This window comes from Nerophis ophidion, linkage group LG17 (genome assembly GCF_033978795.1).
Source record: "Nerophis ophidion isolate RoL-2023_Sa linkage group LG17, RoL_Noph_v1.0, whole genome shotgun sequence".
NCBI lineage: Eukaryota > Metazoa > Chordata > Actinopteri > Syngnathiformes > Syngnathidae > Nerophis > Nerophis ophidion.
In genome coordinates this window covers 23,297,339-23,311,017 of record NC_084627.1, presented here as the reverse complement: position 1 = coordinate 23,311,017, position 13,679 = coordinate 23,297,339, and positions in this window count along the sequence as shown.

Genomic DNA, 13,679 nt, shown 5'->3' with positions numbered 1-13,679 from the left:
ATTGTAGCTGAGATAGGCGCCAGCGCCCCCCGCGACCCCGAAAGGGAATAAGCGGTAGAAAATGGATGGATGGATATAGCATAATCTACATAGATACAAATAATTGCTATTGTAACATCTAGTGGACACATTTAGAACAGCAGTTTCTTTCAATTTTAAAATTTCGGTTCATTTTTATACTTAGCAAACTCATCCCGCGGGCCAGATACAACCTGATCGCGGGCCTGATCCGGCTTGGGGGCCTAACGTTTGACACCCCTGCTCTAAAGCAAACGTATGGTCTGGAGTGTCATGTGTGGATGTAACAATAAAAGGAGAAGCTGTTTTATTCACGACCTTACAGCTACTCTGAGAGCTAACTACTAGCCTCAGGCATGTAGACAGAATGTCGGAACAACAAACTCAGAGAGCTAGCACTGGGAGCTAGAAAAACAAAAAGGAACTTTAGCATGGAAGCGAGAGGATAACAAACAGAAAAACTGGAAATAAGCTATGGCTAACAAAAACAGCTTACCGCTACGACGACCATGACAAGATGTAGCACGACAGGTAATAGCTGAAATGATGCCAGACACGACAGGTAGCAAAGACACAAGAGTGACATGAGGCAACGACAATACAAATGACAATACAATGATCCAGCAACTGACACAAGACAAAGGAGGTACAAATAGGAGGCGGCTGATTGGCAACAGGTGTGGCCAGATGCCAATCAGCCGCAGCTGAGGGGGAACACAGCACTCAGGGAACAAGACAGGAAGCTGACCAATTAAGCGCACGTGACAGGAACTAAAAGACAGGAAATACTAAACACAGGAAACAGACAAATGCAGAGGAAAAAACTAAAACATAGACAAACTGTCAGGGGCAAGCCTGACACTGTGACTACAGAAAATACGAAAATATGTACATATCTCGACATTGCGGGCACAGAACAGCTCTATTTCGAAAAGAAAGGTAAAACAAAAGTAGCAAACAGAAGGAAAAATTGATGAATAAATAAGATGACAACGTCGGACTAGCAGAAATGCACGCAGCCATGTTTGTTCACAGCGGAAGACACTGCTTCTTCTTATTATACTTCGATTTACGATATGTGCAGCGCATGTCAAAATAACATATTCCGATTTAAGGTGTGATGCATGAAATATTCGTATAATTATCCATTTATACAGTAACATTCTAATCCAAATTATAATCAGATGAAATAAATGTTGCCCTTGTACACATAGCTCGTGTCGCTCAATACCCCAGCTACTGTATAACGTGTGTAGCATGTTTTCATCACAGTTTCCTTCCTCTTCGTCCATCTGCAGACAGAAGAGCATTAGGAGCGGACAAGATATAAGGTTTGCCGGCTCCCTAATGAGTCCAAGTCACGCTTATCTAATTTAGGCAAGTATGTTCTTAGAATATCCAGAAAACACAATCAGCCGAGCTGCTGTTTCTGTGGCTAACGAAGACAAAATCCCTTTTTAGACAGCCGATTCGTTTTCATAGAGTCTGACAGAGACACTTTACTCGCAGATGGAGTCAGTCGTCGTGCTAAGTGACCCCCCCCCAGCCCCCGGCGACCCTGCCTTTCCTTACCAGAGACATCTATCTACAGCAAGCATCTGAGGAATGTATAATGTACACAAAAGAATCTTTCGCTGGTGTTTTTGTCGATGACAGTTCATAGTAAACATACTATATATGGCGCTATGTAAATCGCCCCTGAAGCCTAAAAATGGTATGACTGTCCGATTGGTGATACAATTAATTCAATAAATGCAGACGTCAGTGGCAAACTTAACTCAGCCAGTTGATAGGAACCACAAGAGTGCACATTAGAGATGCACTCCACTGATCTAATAATAGACAGTAAGTACTGCATAACCCACAAAGACTACTTCAAGTTTACTACAGGACACCATAGTTCTTTTTTTATGTTGTCTTAATTTTGAACATTCATTTTGTTGTATTTCTTCAGGTAGGAATTCACTCGGAAATTGTACTAAAAAGGGAACACTTTGGAGAAGTTTTCAGAATGGCAATTCTAAACACGAACAAGAACACAGGGGCGATGCTATGCTGAAAAAGATGTGTTTTGCACATGTTTAAGTCCAAAATAGCTATTGACAGATTTAGCTTTTTCTCTCCGAGCTTGGCGACTGCTGACCCGAGAGTCAGGCCATTTTAACCGTACCGTGTCATTTTTACAGTGGCGCACAGGTGCAAACGCAGGGTTAACCGCCAAACACCTGCCACTTCAGTATAACTACGATGCAAGTTACAATAAGACAGCTGGTGTGTAATAAGTACAACACTTACAGTACAAACACTTTGTATGACACAACAAAATACCAGATTCAGCCTAATGGCAAAAACTATTTCCTAGCTAAAGCAATACATTGTAGCCTGCACACTACTGCTAGCCAGCATCTTTGAATTATAAAACCCAAAACCAGTGAGGTTGGCACGTTGTGTAATTCGTAACTAAAAACGGAATACAATGATTTGCAAATCATTTTAACCTACTGTATATTCAATTGAATGGACTGCAAAGACAAGATATTTAATGATCAAACTGAGAAACTGAATTTTTTTTTTGCAAATAATCACTAACTTAGAATTTAATGGCAGCAACACATTGCAATAAGTTGACAAAGTTGCATTTTTACCACTGTGTTACCTGGCCATTCCTTTTAACAACACTCAGAAAACATTTTGGAACTCAGCAGACCAATTTTTAAAGCTTTTCAGGGGGAATTATTTCCCATTCTTGCTTGATGTACAGCTTAAGTTATTCAACAATGTGGTATTTTAGGCTTTATATTGCGCCACACATTTTCAATAGGAGACAGGTCTGGACTACAGGCAGGCCAGTCTAGTACCCGTACTCTTTTACTATGAAGCCACGCTGTTGTAACACATGGCTTGGAATTTGTCTTGCTGAAATAAGCAGGGGCGTTCATGATAACGTTGCTCGGATATCAACATATGTTCCAAAACCTGTATGTACCTTTAAGCATTAATGGTGCCTTCACAGATGTGTAAGTTACCCATGCCTTGGGCACTAATACACACCCATACCATCACTGATGCTGGCTTTTGAACTTTTCACCTACAGCATAACAATCAGGATGGTTCTTATCCACTTTGGTCCGGAGGACACGACGTCCACAGTTTCCAAAAACAATTTGAAATGTGGAATTTTCAGACCACAGAACACTTTTACACTTTATACCAGTCCATCTTAGATGAGCCGGGGCCCAGCGAAGCCGGCAGCGTTTCTGGGTGTTGTTGATAAATGGCTTCGGCTTTGCATAGTAGAGTTTTAACTTGCACTTACATATGTAGTGACAAACTGTAGTTACTGACAGTGTTTTTTTTAAGTGTTCCTGAGCCAATGTGGTGATATCCTTTACACACTGACGTTGTTTTTTTTATGCAGAACTGCCTGAGGAATCGAAGGTTGCGGGCATTGCCGCTTATGTGCAGTGATTTCTCTTCTTTTGATGCAGTACCGCCTGAGGAATTGAAGGTCCGTAGTATCATCGCTTACGTACAGTGATTTCTCCAGATTCTCTGAACCTTTTGATGATATTACAGACCGTAGATTGTGAAATCCCTAAATTCCTTGCAATAGCTCATTGAGAAATGTTGTTTTTAAACTGTTTGACAATGTGCCCAAACATTTTTTCACAAAGTGGTGACCCTCGCCCCATCCTTGTTTGTGAATGACTGAGCATTTAACTTTTTCAAGCTTTTATACCCAATCATTGCACCCGCCTTTTCTCAATTAGCCTCTTCACCTGTGGGATGTTCCAAATGAGTGTTTGATTAGCATTCCTCAACTTCCTCAGTCTTTTTTTGCCACTTGTGCCAGCTTTTTTGAAACATTTCACGCACCAAATTCCGAATGAGCTAATATTTGCAAAAAATAAAAACGTTTTCCAGTTCGAACGTCAAGTATCTTGTCTTTGCAGTCTATTCAATTGAATATAAGTTGAAAAGGATTTGCAAATCATTGTATTTTGTTTTCTCAGCTACAATCCAGCGCCCCCCGCGACCCCGAAAGGGAATAAGCGGTAGAAAATGGATGGATGGATGTATTTTGTTTTTATTTACGATTTACACAACGTGCCAACATCACCGGTTTTGGCTTTTGTACAACATTTTAGCAAACAAATTTTACCATATATTATTTGCAAATGGGAATCAAAAGAGAAAGAAATCAAGAAACCAATGATAAATAGCAGATAAAAATTTTTGATTTAATTATTACAGAAGTACCAAAAATTATCAATTCCCAGGTATCAGGAATTGGTACCGTGTCGATTCAAATAAAATAAAAAAAGGTACACACACACATCCCTAGGCTTGTGGAAAAACAGTAAATTATGTGCACTGTTTGTCTACTGCCACTAAGAGGACAAAATGTGTGTTAATATAGAAAATGTGTAATCCAAATCTTTATCCAAAAACTAATCTTCGTTCCTAAACTCGTCCTGTCCTGTCCTGTTAAGCTTCAAGTCTATCAAACTCTGTTTGTAAATGTTGCGAGCCGAGACTGGGGATAACCACAATGACTTCCTACGTTACCGCAAAGCTCCACCACAAATTGGAAATGTTCCCACGTGTGATCCGTCACACGGACATTTTTAAAACCTCGTTCTCACTGATGTGAACTCAAATGCAACACAAGGGTCTCTTTTAAAGACCACCAACGGTGTAAGAAGATCTCATGTTCTAATGATCGTGCTACATGGCTGTTGGCAGCGGGGATGAGACTTCTCCCTGCCACTGGTGGGAAGAACATGAGGCAAACAAGCATGTCTTCTGTCAACCGTGAGAGAAAGCAGATCCTTCCTGGTCGATGAGAACAGCGCTCGCCTATGCTTTTAACGCCAACATAAACCAGACGACGGCATATCTGTACTCGACACCTCATAAGCCCTCCTTTTAATCGCAGTTCATTTCTAACCATTTGTTGCTATGCACATGTACTGTGTGGATTTTGCAATCCGATATAGATTACAGTACAATAGCACAGTAGCTATGTTGTTTCAATGGATTTTATCACCAATCAGTTTGCAGGGTACTGCATAAAAAAAAATTCTAAAACTAATTTCCTTGTACTGTAAACTGTAGAAATGTGATAAAGAAAAGGAGGGAATTCCATGTAAGTCACTATGACTTCAAAGGAAATGTCCACGCCTTCGGCAACACCCGACTTTCTGTTCAGCAACTCCCAAAAAACAGGAAGTTCTAAAAACAAACCCAACGTGACCCACAATTTTGGTGACTTTTGATAACTGAGTGGTACTATGTCCATTGTAGGAGCATACCTACAACAGCAAATCTAATCTGCCCTGTATATATTTCACATTTTAAAGGCCTACTGAAATGAGATTTTCTTATTCAAACGGGGATAGCAGGTCCATTCTATGTGTCATACTTGATCATTTCGCGATATTGCCATATTTTTGCTGAAAGGATTTAGTAGAGAACATCCACGATAAAGTTCGCAACTTTTGGTCGCTAACAGAAAAGCCTTGCCTGTACCGGAAGTCGCAGACGATGACGTCACATGTTGATGGCGCTATCACGCAAAATTTCTTCCCCCTACAAAAACCTTCCCCCCGGAAGACATTTGGCGTGACAGCCCCTTTAATGCGTGAAGGACCCCAATGAGGGTGTGATAATACCAAGTTATATGACTCTTAAGGGTTACAGATACAAAATTAGCGAAGCAAAAATAGCTTGAAAGGTTAGCATGCTGGAATGCTAAAAAATGTTCCTTACCGTTATTTTTCACCAATGACAATCAGCCAATTACAATGCTTTTAAAACAGGAGGCTGTGTGGGCTGCTTTAAGCAAGTTATATGACTTAAGGGTTACAGCTGCAAAATTAGCTAAGCAAAAATAGCTTGAAAGGTTAGCATGCTGGAATGCTAATATTTTTTCCTTAATGTTATTTTTCACCAATGACAATCAGCCAATTATAATGCTTTTAAAACAGGCAGCTGTGTGGGCTGCTTGAAGGTCCTTCCACCCTCATTGGGGTCCTTCAGGCAATAGAGGGCGTGTCACGCCAAATGTCTTCCGGGGGGAAGCTTTTTGTAGGGGGGAAGAAATTTGGCATGACAGCTCCTCACATCCTCACATTGTTTTTAATGGGAGCCTCCAACAAAAAGAGCTATTCGGACCGAGAAAACGACAATTTCCCCATTAATTTGAGCGAGGATGAAAGATTCGTGTTTGAGGATATTGATAGCGAAGGGCTAGAAAAAAAAAATTAAATTAAAAAAAAAAAGGCGATTGCATTGGGACGGATTCAGATGTTTTTAGACACATTTACTAGGATAATTCTGGGAAATCCCTTATCTTTCTATTGTGTTGCTAGTGTTTCAGTGAGTTTAACAGTACCTGATAGTCGGACGGGTTTGTCTTGAGGCCAGTGTCTGAGGGAAGTCGACAGTAGCTGTATGGACGGCACAAGCTCAGCTGATCTTCGGTAAGTGGCGACTTTTTACCACAATTTTCTCAGCGAAAACTGCTGGTTGACATTTGGTCGGGATCCATGTTTGCTTGACCGCTCTGATCCATAGGAAAGTTTCACCTCCAGGAATTTTAAACAAGGAATCCCCGTGTGTTTGTGTGGCTAATGTCTAAAGCTTCCCAACTCCATCTTTCTACTTTGACTTCTCCAATATTAATTGAACAAATTGCAAAGATTCAGCAACACAGATGTCCAAAATACTGTTTAATTATGCGGTTAAAGCAGACGACTTTTAGCTGTGTGTGTGTGCAGCGCTCATATTTCCTTACAGTCCGTGACGTCACGCGTACACCTCATCATTCCGCAACGTTTTCAAGACGAAACTCCCGGGAAATTTAAAATTGCAATTTAGTAAACTAAAAAGGCTGTATTGGCATGTGTTGCAATGTTAATATTTCATCATTGATATATAAACTATCAGACTGCGTGGTCGGTAGTTGTGGGTTTCAGTAGGCCTTAAGGGACTGAGATCAATTGTTCAAAACAACTTTGACAAAAAGTGTGTTCAGCATAACATTTTGGACTATGTGCTAAGTCGGTATCCTGAAGTTCCGGACGAGTTCAATTCCTACGACCTTGATGGAAATCGTGGTTTGGTGTAAGTCGGAAATTATAGCTAAAGTTGGCCGACAGCAAAGGAACACGTACGAAACCTGTAGTGTTTGTCTGATCTTGAATGGGATTGTGCTGAAACTGTTAATTCCCCTCTGGGATTAATAAAGTATTTCTGATTCTGACTCTGAAGGCACTCATACTATGCGGTTGCGATCAAGGTTTTTCCGATACCGAAACCACGCCCTATGTCTACATCTATTAGCCGCACTGGACTATAACTCGCAGATATATACCGATACGAATTATTTTGTAAATGTTTATTTACATACCTTACATGTTTCCAAACAGCGTCTGTAACACAGCAGTAAAACGAATAAACAAACAAAACAGAAGTCATTGTCATAGACCCACTAGCTGCAAAACCTAGCTCTCCAATCAGCTAGACCGGTGGTGTCAAACCCATTTTAGCTAGGGTGCGAAATGTAATATACTTCTGGTTCAAGGCACAAAACAATAGGTACATTTTTAACCCGGAGAACCTGCAGTGTGCGGACTCGTCCAAAAGATAGCACAATCAATAACACAGCTTTTCAATGTCTCTGTCGGTGTCCATCCGTCCATTTTCTACCGCTTATTCCCTTCGGGATCGCGGGGGGCGCTGGAGCCTATCTCAGCTACAATCGGGCGGAAGGCATGGTACACCCTGGACAAGTCGCCACCTCATCACAGAGCCAACACAGTTTGACAGACAACATTCACACTCACATTCACACACTAGGGCCAATTTAGTGTTGCCAATCAACCTATCCCCAGGTGCATGTATGAAAACAATTTGTTGAAAGCCAAACATTATGGACGTTGGCAAAAAAAAATCCACACATTTTCCGCATCGTTTTATTAGCCTTTGGGTTTAAAGCGTAGGAAAAAAGTAGTGGCTTATAGCCTTCAAAGAAAATATGGTGTTTATGGTGAATGCTATTGACAGTTTGACAATACAGTTTTAGACTATTTTTACGTTGTTCCAGCTACACTTTAGAAGTTTACTAAGCACTTACATATTCTGTTCGTAAAAGTTAGCTTAGCAGTTTGATTAGCTATTAGCATGCCTCTACCAGGCTTGCGCTCTGTGTGTAACATGTTTTTCCTCATCTTCCAGTGATAATAGTACTTGGTAATGAGACTTAAGATAGTAATAAATGCAGTGTATTTGCTGCAATGGAGGTGATTGTTATTACCCTAAGTGAGGGGGTCCACACTGTGTATAGAGACACATTATTAGCTGCTAGCGTGTCAGCCAGGATACTGAGAATAAATGTGTCAGCCAGAGTGGATTTGGCGTTTATATCGTCATTGCCTTTCAATGTCCGTCTGATCCGGCTGATCGATTTTTGCATCCTTAACTTACACTGTACACAGAACACATCAAGGACATATAAAACACTGTAATAAAATTAATAAATACAATAATTAAACAAATCGTTAATAAAAATTACAAAATACCTTATATCTGTAATTGTTTTATACATTGTAAAGGGGAGCACAAGTTTGTATTTGTTTTTCATTGGGATCGAAGGTTTCAATCTAAGAGACTACCTTTATCATTGAGCATTTTGGACCGGACATGGAGCCAATATATGCTTCCACTTTTCTTTTCTTTTACACACTGCACTCAGAAAGGTTTGCCTCACAATCAGAAGACATGATGAAGGGATTAAATGTTAAAAAAATGAACTAATAAGGACAAAAGTGACATCCTTTCATATTGTAGCAACTCTTTAGAAACGCATGAACATGACTCCTCCACCTATTTTGTCGGGGGTCAGCAACCTTGAGCGGCGCCCTGGCGGCTCCATGGAGCTTTTTTAAAAATGTATGGAAATGGAAAAATAATGGGGTGAAAAATATATTTGTTGTTTTAATATGGTTTCTGTAGGAGGACAAACACGACACAGACCTTTCTAAGTGTTAGAAAGCCCCCTGTTTAATATGGTTGTGTTTATGCTCCACTGATGAGAGTATTTAACGAGCACCACTTTTTCCTACTAATCTCAGCGACCCTTGAAATCACCGTAGTTGTGTGGAGTGTGACTCAACAGTTTGTTTACGTGTATAACTTTCTCCAACGGTGCCACAGAAAAACGTGTTTTATGCCATTCCTTCTTTGTCTCTTTTTGTCCACCAAACGTTTTATACTGTGCGTGAATGCACAAAGGTGAGCTTTGTTGATGTTATTGACTTGTTATGGAGTGCTAATCAGGCATATTTGGTCACTGCATGCCTGCAAGTTCATCAATGCTAACATGCTATTTAGGCTAGCTGTATGTACATATTGCATAATTATGTCTTGTTTGTAGGTATATTTGAGCTCATTTAATTTATTTTACTTATGTCCTATGTGTATTTATTACATTTTTGCATTTTTATTGACACATTATCTGTATGTAATGTTGGCTGCATTTCTGATAGTTGTTAGTGTGCTATGTTGTTCCAGACCACAGCAAACGTTAGCCAGCTGGCAAGGATTATAATAAATCCATTACAAGAAGACAGCCCGACGCTTTCTTTAACTTGGTCACACATCTATACCTTTGACCATTCTAAGACAGTCATTTCCAGGAGTTATTTCACCCACTGAGAAGATCGGTAAGTTGTGAGTTCAAACTCTGGCCAAGTCATACCAAAGACTATAAAATGGGACCCATTACCCTCCTGCTTGGCACTCAGCACCAAGGGTTGGAATTGGGGTTAAAGAAATCACCAAAATGATTCCCGGGCGCAGCCGCTGCTGCTGCCCGCTGCTCCCCTGACCTCCCAGGGAGTGAACAAGGGTTCAAATAGATGGGTCAAATGCAGAGGACAAATTTCACCACGACGAGTGTGTGTGTGACAATCACTGGTACTTTAATCCTTGTATAATGGTCATATTGTTGTTACTCAGCCAGCGCTTGTGGTTCTGATGGACCCATTGCATTTTGTAGCATTTAATGCCTCACAATCACACATATTTATGTTAAAATACTGAACAGATGTTTACCATATCCCAATAATTTACTAATGCTTTATTAATGCTTAATAATGTTACCTATTGTGATGAATGTGCGTTTGTGGGTCCATCAGACCCACAAACGCTGGTTGAGTAACAACAATATGAACGTTGCACGGAAAATTTCTCTGCCAGTTTCTGCATCCCACAGGGATTCTTCTTTTGTGCTTCTGCACCTGCGGGTCCCACACAACCTTGCAACATTGTTTGTAAACACTGTCTGCTCTCATTTTCTCGCACATTTGACCCTCTGATGTTCTGTGTACCTACACTCTGTTCTCCTCCTGTCTAGCCCTGCTGTGTGTGTGTGTGTGTGTGTGTGTGTGTGTGTGTGTGTGTGTGTGTGTGTGTGTGTGTGTGTGTGTGTGTGTGTGTGTGTGTGTGTGTGTGTGTGTGTGTGTGTGTGCGTGCGTGTGTGACAGACATCAATTTCCACACTTCTTTTCTGTTATATGTAATAGAAATGTGTAGAGGGTGTGTATGGTGTGTGGTCATTAAAGGCCTACTGAAACCCACTACTACCGACCACGCAGTCTGTTTATACATCAATGATGAAATCTTAACATTGCAACACATGCCAATACGGCCTTTTTAGTTTTCTAAATTGCAATTTTTAATTATCCGCCAAGTGTCTGTTGAAAACGTCGCAGAATGATGACGCTTGTGTTGACGCGTACTTGTGACGTTATTGGTTGGAGCGGACATTTTAGCCCAGCACCACTCACGGCTAAAAGTCGTCTGCTTTAACCGCATAATTACACAATATTTTGGACATCTGTGTTGCTGAATCTTTTGCAATTTGTTCAATTAATAATGGAGACTATAAAGAAGAATGCTGTTGGTGGAAAGCGGTGGATTGCAGCTGCCTTTAGCAACCAAAACACAGCCGGTGTTTCTTTGTATGTTGTGAAGCTTCAATATGGAACAGAGCAGTCAAGCGAACATGTTTCTCTACCACATGTCAACCAGCAGGTTTCGGTGAGAAAATTGTGGTAATAAGTCGGTTCTTACCGGAGACATGAGCGGAGCTTGCGTCCTCCTGCAGCTGTCAAAGAGGCAGCTGCGACTTTCTTGGCTCCTCCATGGCTTCCATCAGAGACACCGGCGGTCACCACACCCCTCCGACTTTCAGGTATGACTCTATAATCTCACTAAAACACTAGTAACACAATAAGCAGTTAAGGCATTTTCCAGATTTATCCTAGTAAATGTGTCTAATAAAATCTGAATCGCTCCCACTGCCGTCGCCTTTTTTTTTTTTCCTAGTGCTTCACTCTAACTTTCCTCATCCACAAATCTTTCATCCTCGCTTAAATTAATGGGGAATTTGTCGTTTTCTCGGCTCGAATCGCTCTCGCTGCTGTTGGCTATGATTATAAACAATGTGAGGATGTGAGGAGCCCTACAACCCGTGGCGTCACGCGCACATCGTCTGCTACTTCCGGTACAGGCAAGGCTTTTTTATTAGCGACCAAAAGTTGCGAACTTTATCGTCTATGTTCTCTACTCAATCCTTTCAGCAAAAGTATGGCAATATCGCGAAATGATCAAGTATGACACATAGAGTGGACCTGCTATCCCCGTTTTAAATAACAAAATCTCATTTCAGTAGGCCTTTAAATATATATTCTGATATATGTTCTTCACAGAAAATGAGCCAAAGTCAGTGGGTCTCAGTTTGAAAAAATAATTAATTGTATCATATTTATTTTAATATATAATGAAAACGGGTCCCACAGACCAAAACACCACACTGGGGTTAACCTTAACTTAACTTATATCATGTATTGTCATCATTATAACGCTTATTTATCAATCCATTCATTTTCTACCACTTATTCCCTTCTGGGTCGCGGGAGGCGCTGGTGCCTATCTCAGCTACAATCGAGCGGAAGGCGGTGTACACCCTGGACAAGTCGCCACCTCATCGCATAACGCTTATATACGTTTTTTAAATTTTTGTGGCTCCAGACAGATTACTTTTTTGTATTTTTGGTCGAATATGGCTCTTTAAACATTTTGGGTTGCCGACCCCTGTATTATGTGAAAAAGTTATTTTTCTTTTTACACTGTTTATGGGAGTGCGTTCGTAACCATTTGTATCTCCATCCATTTTCTACCGCTTATTCCCTTCTGGGTCGCGGGGGGAGCTGGAGCCTATCTCAGCGACAATCGGGCGGAAGGGGTGGTACACCCTGGACAAGTCGCCACCTCATTACAGGGCCAACACAGATTGACAGACAACATTCACACTCACATTCACACACTAGGGACCATTTAGTGTTGCCAATCAACCTATCCCCAGGTGCATGTCCTTGGAGGTGGGAGGAAACCGGAGTACCCGGAGGGAACCCACGCAATCACGGGGAGAACATGCAAACTCCACACAGAAAGATCCCGAGCGCAGGATCTGTTATGATCCGCCGCCCGGATTATATATTGATTTGGTTTTTGAGTCCTTTTGTGTTTCCTGTTTGTTTTTGGACTCTTCTGATCCGTGGTTTGGCTCGTCCTTGTTTTTTCTTTTTACCATGGTTTCTCATTTGTTCCACCTGCTCTTGTTTTTTTACGCGCCTCGGTGTTTTGATTATTGCTTTAGTATTTAAGCCTGCCTTCGACCTCAGTTCTGTCTTGATCCGTTGTTTGCTCTATGCAACACTCACGTGGGTATCTTATGTCTCGTTCTTGTGCTAAGTTTCATCTTAGCTTCCCGTGCGCTCGGCACGCTACCTTTTGGACTCTTGACTCCCTGCTAAGTATTAGCTTAGCTTTTCGTGCGTAGGCACGCACTTTCTTTTGCCTTTTTGCACCAGTGTTATTTTATTTTTTGTATTAAACTCAAGCTCTTACCTGCCATTCACGTCCGATCTGGTCCTCTTGCATCTTGGGGTGACAAAACTCGCATCACGATGCGAGCACCGCCTGACAGGATCGAACCCAAGACCTTTGTATTGTGAGGCAGACGCACTAACCCCTCTTCCACCATGCTTGTATCCAAACGCTAAAATCGGCCATCAGTCAAAAATAAAAAAAAAATCACATGATGCTTCTCGACATAACATCGCCATAAAAGTGGCTCCAGAATGATCAAATATTGAAACTAACCAGAGGACAAAATATGCGTCATACACACAAAAAGGCGTCCGTCTTCAAAGTCCACCACAATGGAACACATGGACATCAATTAGCGTGTTCTATCTCCCCTCTCTGCCTTGCTGACAGGACATGGAGCTAATTGACTTCATTCTACAGAGGGCCAGCGACGGGGCTTGACCCTTTGACTCTGTCAACAATGACTCAGGCTTTGGTTACATCCTGCACACTGACGCAGGACGGGAATTAACCCTTGCCGGTAAGTGGTGAAACATCCATCTCAAGTCGGTATAGACCTGCATAACTCCTTTTGTTTTCAAGTGGAAGTGTAGACTCATTGTGCTTTGTTTGCTTCTGAACTAACTGATGTACAGTAAAGGCCAAAAGTTTGGACACACTTTCTCATTTCAATGCGTTTTCTTTATTTTCAAGACTATTTA